This window comes from Papio anubis, chromosome 6, assembly GCF_008728515.1.
Source record: "Papio anubis isolate 15944 chromosome 6, Panubis1.0, whole genome shotgun sequence".
In the NCBI taxonomy this organism is placed as follows: Eukaryota; Metazoa; Chordata; class Mammalia; order Primates; family Cercopithecidae; genus Papio; species Papio anubis.
The window spans coordinates 80,373,854-80,392,528 of NC_044981.1; positions in this window are offsets into that span (position 1 = coordinate 80,373,854).

Below are 18,675 nucleotides of genomic sequence, written 5' to 3' on the forward strand. Positions count from 1 at the left end.
GAATTATTTGATTTCCAGCCCAGCAGATGGGTTTTCCACACCCAGCTTCGGCAATAGATAAATTTATATTGCTTACAGCATTTCAGGGTGGCTGATGAGATAAGAAAGGCTTATAGTTTGCGGTACTTCAACCACTCTTGCTTATGTTTATGTTGCTTATACTAATGTTGGGTCACTGGTAGGAAGCTTTACTTATAAATTATTTTCTCCAAATTTTCCAAAATCTGTTTCTCAAAGTTCACCTACTTGGGACATGCTAATGCTCTTGATGTTCTATAGATATGGTTACAGGCGTGACAGACCAGCTTACTTGCCAATGTTCAGTTAGGCAGGTGGTGTCTGAACCACGATCGGTCTTCAGATCTACAGTCTGCAACAGTGAAATTCATTTCTGTGACTGAACAGAAAAGTACAGTCAAGTATTGATGTGCAAAACTTAAGAGAAAAATAAAATATTGGGGAGGGGAATCTTAAGAATGGACAATATTGATCAGTTTCTGATTTTTAATACATTTTAATTGAACAGAATTATCCATCATAGATTTGATACATATATTTCACATGCAATAAACACATTGTTAATTGTAAAGAAATAAATAAATAAGAGAATGCAAGTTAAGAAACCCAAAAAGAGAAAGAAAACTACTATAATTTCTACTATTGACAATTGGGATACATGTCTATGTTAATGAGTGTATTTGAACACAGTTTTGACAGATCTATAAAATACAATACATATTTTTTGTTTGCACTTACTTTTCATCAGATAAAATGTCAAATATATTTCCTTAGAAATAAAAATACTTTTGCAATATTATTAATGGTTGCACAGTATTACATCTTATGCAATTATGATTTATTTAACTTACTAGACAGCTAAGTTACTTTCAGTTTTTCTTTATTATAAACAATTCTTCTCACTCACACATTCTCAGAATTAAATATCTACTTGACTTCTTTGTTGATTTTCATTAGAAATATTTCCTTGCAAGTGCATAAAAAGTTGGTCAGTGTAATTAATTGCTTCATTTAAATATTATAATTTTAAAAAACTTAGGTCACAAATTATCATCTTTTCTTTAAAATTTTACCTTATGTATCTTTCCCATTCTGTATTGAATAGCTTACAATGTAAATGCATACCATAAGTAATTTGCTTATGGAATTTAATTCAACAAATATTAGGACTGTGCTGGAGACATCTTCAGAAGATTACCCAGTGATCCTTAATGCCTAAGAATCTATAATGGAAATGAGAAAAGGATACAAAGAGCTGTGAAGTAGACCATTCATGCCATCAGGAAGGTCTAGATGGCTTCTGGAACTCTGGAAGCCTTCACTATTTGGGAGAATGAGAAAGTGTTTCATGGAGCAGTAATTATGTGAAAAGCATTAGATTTCATATGCAACACAGAAGTCAACACATTATGATGATAAATTACATATAGAGGCTGGGTGTGGTGACTCACGCCTGCAATCACAGCACTTTGGGAGGCTGAGGCGGGTGGATCACCTGAGGTCAGGGGTTGGGGACCAGCCTGGCCAACATGATGAAATCCCGTCTCTACTAAAAATACAAAAAGTTAGCCAGGCGTGGGAATCTCTTGAACCCAGGAGACAGAGGAGAGCCGAGATCACGCCACTGCCCTCCAGCCTGGGCAACAACGAAACTCCATCTTAAAACAATAAAAAATTATGGAATTTTTGACTCATTACATATCTTCAAAAAATTTCAAATCCAAAACAATTATTTTTGTTTTACTAAGATGATAGCAACTTGACCAAATAGAATATTTATCAGAAGGAAACTTGCATTTGAATTCCAGTGAGGCCCATTTCATTCACAAAGTACAGGGAAGAAACAGAGAATCTGAAAGCTTAATAGAACATTAATTGGTACTGCTCTCTAATGTTTTCTCAGAGGAAACTGCAGTTTGTAGAGTCTATGTACCTCATCTAATCCCTAAGTCACACATCCTGGGATAGCTGCAGCAGCTCTAGAATCCAGGAATCCAGACTCCAGCTTCGTGCTCTTTCCACCACTCCATGTGGCTTTCCCAAGGGCTGCTAAGCAAATTTTTGAATGATGAGGATTCCCAGTCCCACAGGTGCAGAAACATGAGAGGATCCTTCACCTGTCATATTGAGTTGATGAACCCTTTCCTGCAAATCAGTGAGGCTGAGGAGTCCATTCAACATTCATTCACTCAACAAGTATGTACTGAGTGGTTTTGATGTACCTGGCATTGTGCTAAACACTGGGGACCCAGTAGGGAACAAGCCAGACCTTTGGAAACACGCCTGTTCAGATATCGGCATCTGCTGCTTGACTTGGGGAGGTGTAGGTGGGAGTAACCAGGTGTTGATCTGGCTCCTGGGAAAATGGAGTTCAAATGTTCCATTGCAATCCACCACGCTCCGTGCAGAGCTACACTTTGTGCATCAATGATCTGGAAACTACATTAACACATGTAAATGATATTCCCATACAAAGATAGAAAACCGTGCCCTTCTGTTACCCATCTCTCTGCAGCCCACTATATCATCTCTCCCACTGTCCATACTCACTGACTCTTTGTTTCAGATAAGCAGTTCTTCCAGTGACAGGTTGTTCACTTGGCTCTGGCCTTTACACTATCAGCTGTGGTCAGTGACTTTATCCTGTTTTCTCCATTCTTTAACATACCTGAGATAAAATATTTTCATAAAATTGAAGAAGATGCATAGAATATGAGACCAGAGAGAGCCTGAGAGATTGCTTGGTTCAAATGCTTCTTTTGACAAATGAGAAAACTGAGGCTCAAAAAGGGGAAGTGACTCATTTAGGATCACACAGTTGGATCTAGAGGAGTTGAAACCAGAGTCCAGGGCCTCTCACTCCAGTGCATGCCCATTTACACCACACTTTTACTCTTAAAAGGGCTTGTCTTACATCTAATCTATAGCTTCAGGTTGAAGTTTTTATTTACTCTTGGCTCTTTACTCTTTCTCTGGGCTCTAATTAAGATAACAGCTTCATTAATCTCAAAACTAAAAATGATAAATATAAACAGTAATAAATAGACACAGTGGAGCATGAACACTTTGTACAAAAAGATTCTCAACTCAAGAAATGTACTTCTCCCACTGCACTGGCTGCTCCATGTCAGTTTCCTTTTCCTATCTTCTTTATCCCCATGAGCAAGCTCCTAACATTGGAAACTCCATAACTTGGTCCTTGGACCTCTTCCTTTCTCTTCTCTGTTCATACCTGTCCCCCTATCATCTCATCCCATCTTGTGCTTTTACATGCTGTCTACACAGACAACTCCCAAACATATGTCTCTAGGTTCCAGCCTATCCTCTGAATTCCAAATTCCCTACTCACCATCTTCATATAACTAGTAGGTATCTGAAACCTATCATATTCCAAATCAAAATTCTGCACTTTTCTCCCAAACCTTAGGCTCTATGTTAAGTCCGTCCTCTCAACCTCCACCTCTAACCCATCAACATATCTTGCTAACTCTGCTTTCAAAACACATCCAGAATCTGCCTACTGATCCTCCTCCTCTGCTACCACTCAGGCCCAAGTTCCAATCATCTCTCATCTAGATTATTGCAAAAGCCTCTTTATTGGTTCCCCCACTTTGTCAAGTCTATTCACAACAGAGCAGTCAGTGATGTTGCTTGATGTATGTCCAATTGTGTCATTTTTCTGCTTTTTATGTCTTCCTATCCCACTATGAGAAGAAGCCAAAGTTATCACAATAGCCAGAAAGTCTCCATTTCCTCTCTGAATTCATCTCCTACACTCTCTTGTTTGCTGTCTTCCCCAATCTCTTTGCTCTTCTTTGAACTTGCCAGACCATCTCCTGTCTCAGGCCCTTTGCACTTGCTGTTCTTCTGCTTGAAATGCTTGTATCTCACATTTCTGTGATTGTCTTACCTCCTTAAGTCTCTGCTCCAGTAACCTCTTCTTAATGTCTTTCCTGATCTCCCTATTGAAAATTCCCCCAGCCTCCAACATTCCCCACATCATTTTACTGCCTTATCTTATTTTTTTCCATAGCACTCACCACCAGCTGATAGTCTATATATTTTACTACACCTTATGTTGATTTTCTGTCTCCAGCCACTAGAATGAAGGTTATGCAAGAACAGGGACTTTTTATGTCCTCATTGCTCATTGTGTGTCCTCACCATCTTTAAAACCAGTTGCTTAGAAATATATGCTGAGTAAATTAATTAATATTCCATAATTTTTATGTCAGTGTCTTATACTGAAGCAATTCTAAAATTAAGATATCAGATAAAAGTGAAAAACAACTGGAGCAATTTACAATCCTATGAGCCTTCCTCATGCTTGAGATCTGGTTTGAAGATTTCAAACCAGACACCCATAACAGTGGCTACTGCATAGTGACTAGATAATATATTGACACCAGAGACTACTGGTGTCAAAAACTTAGACTAGGCATGCCTGCAACCAGAAAAAATTACAAATTCAAGTGCAGTTTCTCCCTGGACTAACAGTAAGGGAAATTGGTAAAAGAAATTTACATAATGCCAGAAAATGTTTTCCTGAAGAAAATAATGAAAAACGTATTATGTTTCAATCAAATTTTAACCCTGCATGTTTGGGTCCATTCTTTACAATTTCTTAGTGAATTTGGGTTACTGAAGGGGGACTCTGCTGGCCAGAAAGAATGCAGTTTCCCAGCAGATTCTGAACTTCTTGCCTCCAGAACTCTGCGAAAATAAATTTCTGTTGTTTTAAGCCACCCAGTTTATGGTACTTTGTTACAGCAGTTCTGGGAAATGAAGACACTCCACCACAGTCTACTCGACAAGGCAACCAGAGGAGTTCGTTTAAAATATGAGGCAGATCATCCCGCTCATGCACCCAAAAATCTCTGATGACCCAGAAGCCCAGTAGGTCCTCCAGGATTGACTTCTGCTATTGCTATGACCTCATTGCCTACTATCTCCAGTCACAGTGGCCTCCTTGCTGCTCCTCCAACACCCGAAGCATGCTCTTGCTTTAGGACATTTACCCTGGCTATTCCCTTGTGTAGAAGATTACTTTCCCAGGTTTATGCATGACTAGTGCTTCACCCATTCAGTTAAGTCTGTTTACGTGCTAACTTCTCAATAAGACCTAACAGGGCTACCTTATTTAAAACTGCAAATCTCCACCACCAGTCCTGAAGCTCTGGATCTGCCTCATCCTGCTCTCCTTTCTGGCTCTCTAAATAGCACTTATTCCCTCCTAGAGTACCATACAATTTACTTAATCATTATGTTTATTTTATATTACCCATCTCCTCTCACTGGAAAGTAAGGTTCATAGGAAAGGAGATCTTCACTTGTTAACTGACATATCCCCAAAAGGGTGCTTGACACATCACAGGTGTTAAATCAAGACTTTTAGGATGAATGAACAGGAAAAGACAACACGACACAACAGATGAGAAGCTGTGCAACATCTGATCTCTGCTATTCTTGCCTCATTTTTATTTGGATGATTGAGTAATCAATAGTTAGAAACTGCCTTGATAGTCCCAGCTAAAAAAAATAACCCTCACATTCTCATTTTAAATAGTCATGCATATAATATTACATGTGGTGTGTTTTTCATCAAAAGCTGTCAGCAAAAGTGAATTTACAGCAAAGGCCCAAAAAGAGTAAACTCCAGCCGCTACTGCTTCCAAAATATTCTTGTGGAAAAACAAACTGTTTAAAGCAATTATTAAGTGCTTCAAAGGCTCTAGTAATGTTCCAAATATACAAGCAGCAAACTCCTTTCTATTGTAGCAGAATGGGCTTGACAATGTCCTCCATAAATTTTATATTTAGAAATTACTAAATGTCTTAAGGATGCAGATTACAAGTTCTAGGCAATTGGCGTCCATGAAATCATCATAGGCTAAAACACTTAATTCTTTGAGCCTACATCCAAATTGTAAACTACCCAAGGGAAAAAATTATATCATGTATCTGCTACTTAGATCATTTTTCTATCTGCCATCAAATGCCTCTGAGAAGAATTAGGAGAGTGTGTGTGTGTGTGTGTGTGTGTGTGTGTCTGTGTGTTTGTGTGTGTACAGCATACTTGCACATGACACACACACACTTTCATTCCAGAAGCAATATTAGTTTGAAAATATTAGTATATATTAATAAAAATGTGAAAACATCAGCCGTGTGATTTTTAGATAAACTGCGGACAGTTTTTATTATTGAGAGTTGCATAGATAATCAAACGAAAACACAGACAAACAAAATGCAAGTAGGCTAACAAATGAAGTTAAAGAATTTGAGTTTTTCAAGATGGATTAAATACTTAAACATAGGACCTAAAACCATAAAAATCCTAGAAGAAAACCTAGGCAATACCATTCACGACATATGCATAGGCAAATACTTCATGCCTAAAATACCAAAAGCAATGACAACAAAAGCCAAAATTGACAAATGAGATCTAATTAAACTAAAGAGCTTCTGCACAACAAAAGAAGCTATCCTCAGAGTGAACAGGCAACACATGGGAGAAAAATTTTTTGCAAGCTATCTATCTGACAAAGGGCTAATATCCAGAATCTACAAAGAACTTAAACAAATTTACAAGAAAAAAAAATCCCATCGAAAAGTGGGCAAATGATATGAACAGACACTTCTCAAAAGGAGACGTTTATGTAGCCAACAAATATATGAAAAAACGTTCATCATCACTGGTCATTAGAGAAATGCAAATCAAAATCACAATGAGATACCACCTCACATCAGTTAGAATGGCGATCATTAAAAAGTCAGGAAACAACAGATGCTGGAAAGGATATGGAGAAATAGGAATGCTTTTACACTATTGGTGGGAGTGTAAATTAGTTCAACCATTGTGGAAGACAGTGTGGCGATTCCTCAAGGATCTAGAACTAGAAATACCATTTGACCCAGCAATCCCATTACTGGGTATATACCCAAAGGATTATAAATCATTCTACTATAAAGACACATGCACACATATGTTTATTGTGGTACTATTCACAATAGCAAAGACTTGGAACTAACCCAAATGTCCATCAATGAGAGACTGGATAAAGAAAACGTGGCACATATACACCATGGAATACTATGCAGCCATAAAAAAGGATGAGTTCATGTCCTTTGCAGGGACATGGATGAAGCTGGAAACCATCATTCTCAGTAAACTAACACAAAAAACACAGAAAACCAAACACTGCATGTTCTCACTTGTAAGTGGGAGTTGAACAGTGAGAACACATGGACACAAGGAGGGGAACATCATACACCGGGGCCTGTCAGGGAATGGGGGCGATAGGGGAGGGATAGTATTAGGAGAAATACCTAATGTAGGTGACAGGTTGATGGGTGCAGCAGACCACCATGGCATGTGTATACCTATTTAACTAAACTGCACATTCTGCACATGTACCCCAAAATTTAAAGTATAATAAAAATAAATAAATAAAAGGATTTGAGGTTTTTTTAATTATCATAAATTATTAGTTATCTTGCCTGGTTGTGAAAAGAGGTGCTTTGGTTAATAAAGAGTTATACATGATCCACACATGAATTAGCAATATAGACCATAACAAAATAAGCTTAATACTGAGTACTCTAAAAAGAACATGGCCTTTCTTTGATGAGTCAGTTAAGGTTTCTTCAAGGTATTTCTGGTCCTTATGGTCACCATAGTTAGCAGGAATTATCACTTTACTATAATTACATGCAAGTACAAACTAATAGAATTCTGATAAATACCAGAAAGTATATTGTAGATGAAATTCAGGTTTATCCAGAGAGATATTTACCTTTTGATGTAGTCCTTCTAAGTTTTGTTAACAACAAGGCTTGGAGCCTTTAAAGTGCCTGTCTAAATTCAACCCCAAAATGAGCGTTGATATAATTCTCTGTGGCACTTGGCTCCTAAACCTCTCCCATACACTTGCTGGTGTTATTAGAGGAGGCAGCAATTGGAAACACATTCCCTCACAGCCAAAATGCTTCCCATCTGAGAAGTTGTTGGAGATCCACTTCTGTGGCAAAGGGCATGAGAACTAATGGGTGTCAAAAACAAACCAAGCAGGATGGAAACAAATGTACTATGAGAGTAAACGTACTCTACAAATGTCAAAATTTGAACAGGCACACAAAAAAAATCCACTTTCGGTCCCAAGTATTAAGCATGTCATTCTCCTTCTCTTGAAGGTCACTCATTATCACTTCTGTGCCCAATCTCTTGGAACAGCCTCCTTTTTAATAATAAGTGATTGTCCATGTTAATGATAAGTGGTAAGTACAGCAAAATCTAATGATCTGTGATGCCATATAATGCATACATATCCCACTTAGGTGAGGACTACACTTGTGCCATGTTAGCCAGATAAACTTCGTGTTTAAAGAGTCTCTGGGTTTGGCAAATCAATATCTACTGCAAGAAAAAGAAAGGTCTGTGAGAGCAAACACTATTTCATTCACTGCTATATCCCACCCCCTAGAATGTGGATGTGGTATGCCTTGGATGTGGTAAGCCACTAGATAAATATTGGTTGAATGAATGGGTAGTCTTTTCTACTGTAAACACCTCTAAAATAGTAAGAAGTTTGATCTTACATCACAGTGAAACTCTTCTAGTATCCAGTTAGCTCCAATATGCCTTTTACTAAAGTCAGGGCTTCCATGGCAGTGGTTCTAAAACTTTCATGTTGGTTATACACTACTTGGGTTTTTTTTCCCAAGGAAATAGTTCTGATAAAGTCATGAACAGTAGGGTCTGCTTTGGGAACTAAAGGAACATGGAAAGTCTTAATACAAATGTGCAAATTGTAATGGCAAAATTCCAGAATGACAAAATGTAGAAGAGAATTTGGGCAGAGAATAGCCCTTCAATTATATATAAAAATGATCCTGTTGGCCCCATTCCTCTGCACAAATTGTTTTGTGTTTTCTGTATATCTTGCCCCACAGAGGTTCCTCTTCATTTCATCTGTGATATGAACCTTTATTAGAACCCATTTAAGCTGTCACAACACCATCATAACAACTCTACCAACCTCCAACCTTTCCTCCTTCCACTTTACTTCTTTTGATTCTGTCTTTTAAAACCTCTCAGTTCATGTTCCCAATTTAATGAAGTTCAAATACCTTGGCAAGATCCCAAGGGAACCTTCACAAATGTGCCTAAACATAGGCTTATTTAATGACATTCTTTTCTATCCCAATTCTATTATTCATATATGGATATATCATATGTATCATATGTATATATTACCTACTATGTATTATATGTGTGTGTTTCTTACTTCACCTCCCTCTATTTCTCATGCATTTTCCAGCCTCCCCATTTTTGCTCACGCAGTTTCTTCTGTCTATAATGCTTTCCACATCTCATCTACCTAGAGTACTCAAGAGTTCAAATGTCATATCTTCCCTGGATACCACACCACTCATCATGCCCAACCTGAATCTCCCTGCTACTGAATACAGAAACTCGTAGAGGTAATTTTGCAAAGCTGTCTGATCCTTCATCTGTGTTCCCAGAGCACTTTCATGATACCTCTAATGTGGTAGATTGTCTCTGAAGATGGCCACCAATGATGGCTCCCATCCCCATATGCACATGCCACTCCACTAGTGTATTTCCCACTCCTTCGATCTTGGCTGGCCTTGTGACTTGAATGGAATCCAATGGAAGTAACACTGTGTCAGTTATGAAGCCTTAATAAAAGCCTTCACCTCACAAATAAGCTTAGGAACAGGCCACTATATGACAAGAGACCATTTGGAGAACCATGGAGCTCTTAGACATTCCCAAACATGAGTGACACCATCTTGAGCATTTCAAATTTCTAGCAGAATACAGCCATGTGAACGACCCAATTCAATGCCATGTGGCAAATAACTGTACAGCTGATAAGTGATAATTGCTGTTTCAAGGCATTCGGCTGTGGGATGGGTTGTTTCCCAGTAATATATAACTGAAACATTTAACAGAATATATTATAGTTACACATTCACATGTCTAATTCCTTATGGTAGGTTGGATTTTCCAAAGATTACTGCACCAACACCTCCCATGCCACGTGTCCTTTTGCTGTGTGTCCTTGCCATCCCACCTTCAAGAAATGGAGTCCAATTCCTTTCTCCTTGAACTTGCATTGGTCACAATGAAGAAGCGGTACTGCATGACTGCCAAGTTTAGTTCTTTCAGCTTCTACCTTGGTCTCTTGGAGGTTCCATCTCAGGTACTCCTGTTTGGAACCTCCTCACCATGCTAGAAGAAGCTGAAGCTGAATGGAGTAGTCACATGTATATGCTCTAGTCAACAGCCCCAGGCAAGCCCAGTTGATTATCCCAATCCAGGCACCAGACATGAGAGTTAAAAAAATCTCCAGATGATTCTGTCCCCAACCACTCAAATGTCTCCCAGCCCATTGGGGTCTTCTTAGTGGAGGCTCTAGACTTGTGAAACTGAGAGAATACAACTCTTCTGAGTTCTGTCCAATCCCCTGAAACACAGAATCTAAGAGCGAGATAAAGTGATTGTTATTTTATGTCACAAAGTCTGGAGTAGTTTTTTACTGAGCAATAGGTGACTGGAACATTTCCCAACCAAACTCTGGGCTCCTGAAAGGTAGGAAAGCTTTGGTCATCATGGTATGCCTCATTGTATTAGTTTATAGCAAGATACCTGGAGAAGGAGGAAGGCACTCAGCAAATATCTGTTGTAATTAGAAGACCGAATGTCTGCTGTTTTTATTGTAGATGTGTTCAAGTATATGAAGTGTTGGAAACCTACATATTTGGACTGGAAACAGTATGGGAAAAATATTTATGGGCCAGGTTTATCATACTACGTTTTTCTGATTCTAACAAAATGGCTCTTTATTTTCCTTTTTTCATCGTATGAAATTTAATGAAAGAAATTGGCACAAGCAAACAGAAACAAAATAGAGGAACAAAATGGAACAAAATAGAGGAAAGTATTCCGTAAAAAGGAAAATCAATGCAATTCAGTTAAATACAGGTCATTTGTTCCCTTTTCCAATCAAACTGTTTATCTTGTGTTCCTCTGTCCCATTTTACATAAGGGAAAAAATTTCTAAATGTACTGTGAGCCCACAGTTTTCATTTCTCCTACCAAATCAAAATTCAATACCAAAATGCTGCTCAACATAATTATTTAATTGCCTTGGTTCAATAAAATGTCTGTAACATTGAAAAGTTCTTCTTTAAAAAAGTATGTTAAAGCCCTAATATGTGGTTACTAGCTTTCCTCTGGTAACACGCTAATTTCTCCCCTATCCAGGTTTGTCGGAGAATGAGGGACTCAGAGTAAGTGAATTCTCCAGATAGCTTCTCCTTCTTCAGAGGACTTTACTTAGAAAGCCCATAAATTCTCCCACCAGGAATTGGTCGCCCTGCTGTACCTTGAACTAAAGGAATAAGGCCTGATCAACCCTTACAGTATCAACAAATCATGGGCTGTAGAAGCTGCCAATCTTAAATTGTGCAAAAGTTAATGGCTGCACCCCCAAACCCTAAGACTCCCTGGAGCAAACCCAGTGACTAAGAATTCCTCTATGGAACGGAGTGAATATGAAGCAAAACCCACATTCAAAAACCTTCCTCCTGGGCTTTAACATTATTGGTTTACAGATACTTGGATTGTGGAGAACTGGTTCCATCAGCCCAAGGCTGCAATTTCCTTCTACTTCTTGAAAGCCTAACACTGGAAGTGGCAAAGCTTTCCAGCCACAGTGATCCAGATAATAGCAAAGGTGCCCTCTCTGAGTTTCCTGGCATATACAGAAGGATCCCACCCTGTGCAGATTTGATGTATTTCTACTTTCACCATAATTCACTTATTGACACCATTAAATGCTTAGTTCCCAACTTAATTCATGTATTCATTCACACATTAATCTGTGCAGCATTTATTAAGTACTCTATGTGTCAGACGCAGATAAGATGCTGAGAACAGAAAGATAATCAAGACAAATCCTCCCATTTTAGGGAACTCACAGTCTAGTGAGGGAGAGAAGCAAATAGATAATTGACTGGAATATAACAGGGGATGACAAACTGCAGCCTGTGGGCTAAATTAGGAATGCTGCCTGTTTTTATATGTAAAAGTTTCATAAACACGGTCAAGTGCTGACATATTGTCTATGGCTACTTTTAAATTACAAATGCAGATCTAAGTTGTTGCATCAAAGACTCTATGGCCTATAGAGCCAAAAATATTTACTATCTGACCCTTCATAGAAAAAGTTTGCTGACTGTTACAATGTGGTGTGATTAGCAGAAAACGAGGTATGTCCGTATTTACCAGCCCACAGAGGAAAGGATGAGCTCCAAGGAACACTCTCACAGAGCAGGAAGTACTTAGGCCATGCACTGAGTGAGTAGAGGACCAGTTAGAGATAACAGTAAAGCCAAAAAGACATCAGGAAAAGGAAAAGGTTGGAGGTGAGAAATCAATAGGGCCCTCCTGAGGAGGGCTAGGTAATGGAGAAGTGGAAGAACAAAGGTGTGGTGGGAAATAAGGCCAGGAGGGAGAAAGGGCAGGTATCTGTAGGCCATGATAGGCCATGCTGAATTCTTTTATTTCAGCAGTGGAAATTCATCATGGGGTTTTAGAAGAGGCCACAGATAGAAAATAGATGGAAAATACACAAGCATAGAAACCAATTCTGATTCTATTGCAATGATCTAAGCAAGAGATAATGACAGGAAAAAAAAAAAAAAAAGCAGTGGTAGTGGGAGCTGAGAGGAGGAGTAAAATATCTTAAGGGAACCAAATTAGCCAACATACAAGCTTTGTCATGCACATGCAGTGAACACTCTATGTGACATAACAACTTCCAGGGGCCAGAGCAGGTAAGACTATTCTGGTCAAATTCCTGAAAGATGGGCAAGGACCATCACTTACCGGTGGGATTCAAAGAAAAAAATCTTTAATAATAGTAGCTAAACATTGTTCAATGGCACTTGGCAAAATGAGCCGACCAGGTGGCTTTATGGTCAGTGATAGGACTACCTTTACTAATTGTTTGATCACTTGCTCCTTCTTGCATTTCACTCTGAGACTAGCCTCACAAAGAGGCAGGCAGGTGCTAGGAGGCAACCAGCACAGCCTTTATATCCAGATTGACCTTGGTTGTAAGTCATGACACACTCACTTAACAGCTCTGTATCTTTGGGCAAGTTACTTAGCCTTTTTAAATCTCAAGATCCTCATCTACAAAATGAGAATGAGATCTCATTCCGTCAGATCTTAACGAAACAGAGAAACCTCATCCCACCTCCCACCAAATAGATAAAATCCCATTTCTGTGAGCACCTAACACGACTGTGATTGTATAATTTAGTAAATAAGTTGGCTGATGTCTGTTTTCCCAAAGACGGTGAAGGTTCTACTATATCACAGACCATGTCTCTTTTGTTCAGTGCTGCACCCAGGGGCAGCACTGAACCAAGTATAAAGAAAAATTTTCCATACTAGTTCATCTGTGCTGCTGCTATAAAGGAATACCTTTTATAATGAAAAGAGGTTTATTTAACTCATAGTTCTAAAGGCTGCACAAAGAAGCATGGTGTCAACATCAGCATCTGGTGAGGTCCTTAGAAGTTACCACTCATGACAGAGGGGGAGAGGGGAACAAGCATGTCACATGGTGAGAGAAAAAGGAAACGGGGTGGGTGCCACCCCCATTTTAAACAACCAGCTCTCTTGTGACCTAATAGAGGGGGATCTCACTCATTACTGTAAGGATGCGGATGGCACCAAGCCATTACTGAGGAATCCATCCCCATGACCCACACACTTCCACCAGGCCTCACCTCCAACACTGGGAATCACATTTCAACATGAGACTTGGAGAGGATAAACCTCTAAACAATATCAGGGTGTCATATGTATTTGTTGCACAAATGAGAGAGAGGGTGAGCTGAGGGGAAGGGGAAAGGAGAGGAAGAGAGGGAAAAACAAAGAACCTCTTCTCTGTGTACTCCTTCTGCTACTCAGCACTGCTGTTTCCAAACCTGACTATTCAGAATCAGAGGTTAAAGTAGTTGAGGTGGAAGAGACACTTCTCTGGTCCCTGAAAAAATCTTTTGGGGTCCCAGTTGTTTAGACCTTCTCTCCAGCTGGGAGCAGCTTTCTCAGGCTTCATTAGCAACAGGTGATGAACATCTCAAAAGAGCCCAACTTCACAGGCCTGGGGATGGGGAGACTAGTTAATGGGGTGTTCTGATGGTCAAGGGCCAAGGCCAAGACAAAGCCTAGCTAGATAAGACTTCATTTTAAAGGAAGTTGTGTAGAAATTCATTAAATTTAAATCATCTTTTAAGCAACTCAATTTTATTTTTTTTCCAAGACAGACTCTCATTCTGTTGCCAAGCTGAAGTGCAGTGGCGCGATCTTGGCTCACTGCAACCTCCGTCTCCCTGGTTCAAGCGATTGTCCTGCTTCAGCCTCCCGAGTAGCTGGGACTACAGGCACGTGCCACCATACCCAGCTAATTTTTGTATTTTTAGTAGAGATGGGATTCCACCATGTTGGCCAGAATGGTCTTGATCTCTTGACCTCATGATCTGCCCGCCTTGGCCTCCCAAAGTGTTGGGATTATAGGCGTGAGCCACCGTGCCCCAATTTGGATTTCTAGAAATCTCAGTGAGAGGCCTTGGATTTGACAATCTGGGTTTATAGCAAATGTAGATTCTAAGGCAGAAATCTTAAAGCTGATAATGCTTAAAGCACCACAACTGCTTTTAACTATTTTAGTGGAAATCTTTCTAAAATGTATGAGATGCCCTGCAGCTGTGATAAACACAGTAAACACGTTGCACCTTCTCTTGGTGACCAGGGCCTCTATCTTGAACAGCAGTGACTGCTGAGTTATAGGCATTGATTATTATTCCTCTAACGGCCCCCAGACTACTATGCTGTTCAAATCTGTGGCAGTTCTGATTCTCTTTCTTGACATTTCTCCCTAGGTGGCTAACATAACTTCAACACTATTGCTCCTATACTAAACAGCCCCTGAAAAGTGGTACTGTTCTAGCTGATGTTGCTTCTATTTCTACCAAATGTGGCTGCTTCTGTTTTCCACTGCTGTTTCTCATGTTGCCATTGAGCTGCCACAATTCTTACCATTCCTCCCAACTAGCTGTCTGTTGCCCCTCCAGTCTCTAAGTAAAAACTAGGAGAATGCTAAAATTTTCCAGAACAAACCAGACAATCCACCATCATATGTAAAACTTAAGTCTCCATTAAGATCTAAGCATATGCAAAAATTAGGTTTCTGGAGTTAGAGACATCATGATAAACTTATGTTTAGCTTAATAGAAATGTAGATGGTTACCTATAGAAATATCCATAGCTGTATCTACATGTGTGGGTTATTATACACACATGTATTAGTCCATTCTCACACTGCTATGAAGAAATACCCAAGCCTGGGTAATTTATAAAGGCAAGTGGTTTGATTGATTCATGGTTCTGCATTGCTGGGGAGGCCTCAGAAAACTTACAATCATGGTGGAAGGTAAAGGAGAAGCAGGCACCTTCTTCACAGGGCAGCAGGATGGAATGAGTGCAAGCAGGAGAAATGCCAGATGCTTATAAAATCATCAGATCTCATGAGAACTCACTACCACAATAACAGCATGAGGGAAACCGCCCCCATGATCCAGTTACCTCCACCTGGTCCAGCCTTTGACATGTGGGGATTATGGGGATTACAATTCAAGGTGAGATTTGGGTGCGGACACAGAGCCAAACCATATCAAAGCAAACCTTTCCTTGCTCATTCAGCTGACAGGGCCTACCACCAATGACACACTAGTAGCATGAGCATACTCAGCACCTAGATTTTAGTTTCTAATACCATTCCCCAGTAAAAGGAACCAAGCTTCATGAAGAAATGGCTGATTCCAGGACTGGGGCAAGAAATATACAAATGAGTCTGGAGTATCTTGTAGTGCTAGAAAAGCAACTAAATGCTCAAAACAAATTTTAAAGCCTATAATAATGGGAGTATGTTTAAGGGGGCATAGGAACCAACTGAAAGAGCTCCCAATGGTCAAAGATAGAAGAATTTGAGCAACAAAATAAAGAGGTATTAAATTATAGCCCAAAGTAGAAAATAAACATCAATGAATCTATACTAATGTAAATAAAGGACTGAATAAATAAATCACTGGGAAAGAAGAAACAAATCAGATATCTCATGCATAGAATTCCAAATAACTATGTAGATACTCTGCCCTCAGAGAGGGGGCACAATTCCCCACTCAAATATGGACTGCACATTGTGACTGTCTTCCAAAAAGAATAAAATAAAAAGTAGGTAGAAAGTAGTGGAGACACCTGACAAACACTACCTTAGCCAGGAGATCAAGGTTAATGTTTACAGTGATAAATATGCTGATAATATGTACCTGATATGATATGATTACATATGATAAGGATGTTGCTTTACCTCTGTGTTCTTCCTCTCAAAAATCTGAAACCCCATTCTAATCATGAGAACAGCATCAGGCAAATCCCAACTGAGGTACATTCTGCAAAATACTTGACCAGCACTCCCCTGAACTGTCAAGGTCACCAAAAGCAAGCAAAATCTGAGAAACTGCCATCACCAAGAGGAGCCTAAGGAGGCATGTCGACTAAATGACTAAACGTAATGTGGCATTCTGGATGGGGCTCTGGAGCAGAAAAGGGGCATTAGGGGAAAATGAAGGACGTCTGGATAAGCTGTGGACTTTATTTAATAATAATAATAACTTATCAATCAATATTGGACCACTAATTGTAACAAATGTAGCATAAAAACAAAAGATGTTAATAATTGGGATAACTTGGTGTGGAGTATATGAGAACTCTGTACTGTCTTATAAATGTTTCTATAAATCTAAAATTATTCTAAAATATCTATTAATAGTTTATTAAAAAATTAAGTCTCAGGCCTTCAGGCCCGAGATTGAAGGGTGAAGTACCCAGCTCCTACAGACTCTGCTATCCTGGGCATGGGGACTTTGCATGTCCCCGTGTGCTCCAGGTCTCAAGGCTGCTGGACTTCTGACAGTGCTTCAGGGCAGCATTTATATACTCAGTAGAACACTACCCAGGCTTGGAAGGCTTTTAAAAGGCTGTGAAAATAATTATTTTATGTACTCTTTATAGTTTATCATCCTACAAGATAGCAGGGCTCAGATTCATCAAGGAAGAAAAGTCTACCAGGAAAATGACAAAAACCCATGTAACATTAGGAAGTCACTTAGTTTGAATTTGTTAGGAAAAGACTTCTCCCTGTAGTTTCCATTTACAAGCTTCTCAAACTGGCTCCTAAACTAGCTTCCAGCTAAGAAAATGTGTTAAGGCATCAATAAAACTGGTCTGCCCTCCATAATCAAAATCTAATTGAAGCTTATTAAGTGAGAGAACACTCGAGTAGCTCTTTAAAGGTAAAAGGAGAGAGGTCTTCAATAGCCAGCAGGACCCGTGGGGTTAATGCTTTCTCCCTGGCCACATAGCGGGTGAGAGCACTGTAGTCTGTATGGACATGTGTGCTTCAGACACTGGCAAATCATGGCATTACATGCTTTGGCAGCAAGGAGATTAGACTCTAGTGAGTAGAACTCTGGATAGGTAAATGGGAGATAGTTCTATTCCTCCTCTCTTACTTTGTTCAGATAACAAAATATCATAAACTGGGTGGTTTAAAAGCAAGAGAAATTTATTTTTCAGGGATATTGGTCTAAAATTCTCTTTTTTTGTTGTGTCTCACAGGTTTTCTTGGTATCAGGATGATGTTGGCCCTAGTACCGAGTATGACTCCTCTTTTTCTATTGATTGGAATAGTTTCAGAAGGAATGGTACCAGCTCCTGTACCTCTGGTAGAATTTATTGTGAATCCATCGGTCCTGACTTTGGTTGGTAGGCTATTGTAATAGCTGCCTCACTCTCAGAGCCTGCTGGCCTTATTCAGATTCAACTTTTCCTGGTTTAGTCTTTGGAAGAGTGTAAGTGTCCAGGAAATTTATCCATTTCTTCTAGATTTCTAGTTTATTTGCGTAGAGGTGTTTATAGTATTCTCTGATGGTAGTTTTGTGGCTTCTAATGGGGTTGGTGGTGACATCCCCCTTTAATATTTTTTTATTGTAATCTATTTGATTCTTCTTTTTCTTTATTAGTCTTGTTAGTGTATCTCGTCAATTTTGTTGATCTTTTTCAAAACCAACTCCTGGACTCATTGGATTTTTTGAGGGTTTTTTGTGTTCTATCTCCTCAGTTCTGTCTTCCTGATCTTAGTTATTTCTTGCCTTCTGCTAGCTTTTTTGAATGTGTTTGCTCTTGCTTCTCTAGTTTTTAATTGTGATGTTAGAGGCTCGACTTTAGATCTTTCCTGGCTTTGTGGGCACGAGTTGCACTCCTCTCCTCTTGCACACTGCTTTAAATGTGTCCCAGAGATTCTGGTATGTTGTATCTTTGTTCTCGTTGGTTTCAAAGAACATCTTTATTTGCCTTCATTTCTGTTATGTACCCAGTAGTCATTCAGAGCAGGTTGTTCAGTTTCCATGTAGTTGAGCGGTTCTTGATTGAGTTTCTTAGTCCTGAGTTCTAGTTTGATTGCAGACCTGTGGTCTCGAGAGACAGTTTGTTAT